Source organism: Aptenodytes forsteri, unplaced genomic scaffold, assembly GCF_000699145.1.
Source record: "Aptenodytes forsteri isolate BGI_AS27 unplaced genomic scaffold, ASM69914v1 Scaffold154, whole genome shotgun sequence".
NCBI lineage: Eukaryota > Metazoa > Chordata > Aves > Sphenisciformes > Spheniscidae > Aptenodytes > Aptenodytes forsteri.
Window position 1 is genome coordinate 1,698,099 of NW_008794083.1, and position 2,179 is coordinate 1,700,277.

Sequence of the window (2,179 nt, forward strand, 5' to 3'; positions counted from 1 at the left end):
CCCCCCCCTTCTCCCCTCCTCCCCATCTCACATGCACACACACAAAAAAAATCTGTTCCTTAGGCAATGGTATTTCAGTAGGAAATTCTTGGACATTTACCTATCCATTTGCTTTTGGGCTCAGGCCAGTCCATTTAAAGTGCAAACCATCTGAAGTTCCCGTATTGCCAAGATGTTTCACTTCCAGGAATTCTGTTATGTATGAAGTTTCACATCTCTTTTCTAATTCCAATCCACTATTCTTCCAAATATGTAAACATAATTTCTACTGGTTTGCTTTAGGTTTTTTACCTCCTTTTTCTCCCACTCCCAATTATTCTAAGTATTGGTATCAACAGTCTCACCATAACTGAACTAAATGGAACAATTATCTGAAAACACAGCAAATGAATTTTTCTTTGGCTCACTGCATATAGCTCTAAGTTACAGCAACTAAATATTTTTTGAAAGTTACACCAAAGACAGAAAGGGCTGAGGCATTTGCACACTCTCCAGTCTGAGTGCATAGTACAGATTTAATAGCTGGAAGGAGGGGAGGGAGAAGACAGTGACAAGCTTTTTTTTTTTTTTTAAAAACCATTTCTACCCAAACCACCATAACTCTCTAACACATAACTCTCCAGCCCCCTTCCTTCCAGGGAAAACAGAGCCTGTGACCTAGGAACTCAATCTATGCATTTTTATGGTGAAACATGCTGAACTGAAGATCGCTGCTCTTTGTTACTTTGGTATTGGTTTTGTTTAACATGGAAATACTTCGTTTTAGGTCTTTCTGCTATAACAACAATCACAGTGTACTTGTGAAAGTAATGGATGAAAACCACTGGTGCCAAAACCAGGTACTTTGCTCCCTTCATTAAAAACAGTGATCTTTTCCTTTGGTAGGATTTGAAAGTGCTGTGGTGCAGCACTAGAGATATGGCAAATTTGGACCATGACTACTGAATAATTGCATGGGCCCAGGTTAAGCATGCATTTTATTCGCATGAGTGCTCCTTGTGGAACAAGAATGAGGTTTCTAGTTAGACTTCCAGATGGAATTTGAGAAGAGGGGAAAGCGTCAAGTCTTTGGAGGGCTGATTGGCTAACTTTTTCAGAACCCAAAAAATAAGAAATAACAGCAGATCACTGAAAATTAAAAAGCCTGTATCAAATTAATAAGAGAAATAGGTCCATCATCATTTTATTAATCTATTGGCCCTCTTTAATTGTCTGAAATAAAACAGTAACACCAGCACCATCCTTTGGGATTCCATCCATTTGTGTTCCAGATTCTTATTGGTATCCACTTCCTCTCAAAAACCATCTCATTTTCCTTGCACTGTTTTTAACATGCTTTCTGCCTATAAGCACTTACTTTTACCCATCATGAAAAAGCCAGCAATATGCATTTAGTTAAGAAAAGAGCATCAAAACTTCATTTTTCAGTGTTAGTGCTGCTACGCAGAAAATACCATAAACATTTTTTCTATACTTATAGGCAGTTGATTTGGTCTTCTTTTGAAGCAGAGAAATGCAATAAGTGATTTCTAGAGATGTCATCAGGTTCTAGCTTTATACTTTATGCAAATCAGCTCATTGTTAAAAACGCATGTTTTTCCAAACGCTCTAAATCTGTATTTTATTCAATGTAGGTAAAAAAATTACTGTGCCTTAAGAAAGATTAGGGAAGATGCAGTGATCCAGATTTAAGGTTACTTGAACAAAAGGATCTCTGGAGACAGCAGCACTCTACAACATCCAGAACTTACCTGAACCCCATGATCTGGGATTCAGACTTTCATACTTCCGATACTAATACGACCTACTTAAGGGCTAAGTTCCTTGAGTGGCAAGTGGTGCCTTATTTTCACTCTACATTGTACTTGGGATGAAAGATTAATTTACTGCATAGCTCCTAAGCTTAAACTTGCTAGAGAAAGCACCTTGCTTATGGACAGCAGGTTCTGGGGCTACGCTGCAAGGCAGCATGTGCACAGGCAGCCGTCAGTCCGAAGCAGCAGCTGTCTCTTGGTGACCTTCTGTGGGCATGGAATGCCTCCTCTACTCCAGCTGCACTTCTGCAAGTGGATGTGCACCGAAAATCTCTCCTGGAAGCTTTCACTAACTCTACCTCGATTTCTTACTTCAAGAGTCAGTATTTTGAAGCAGTCCAAAGTCCACATGCCTCCTTTGATGA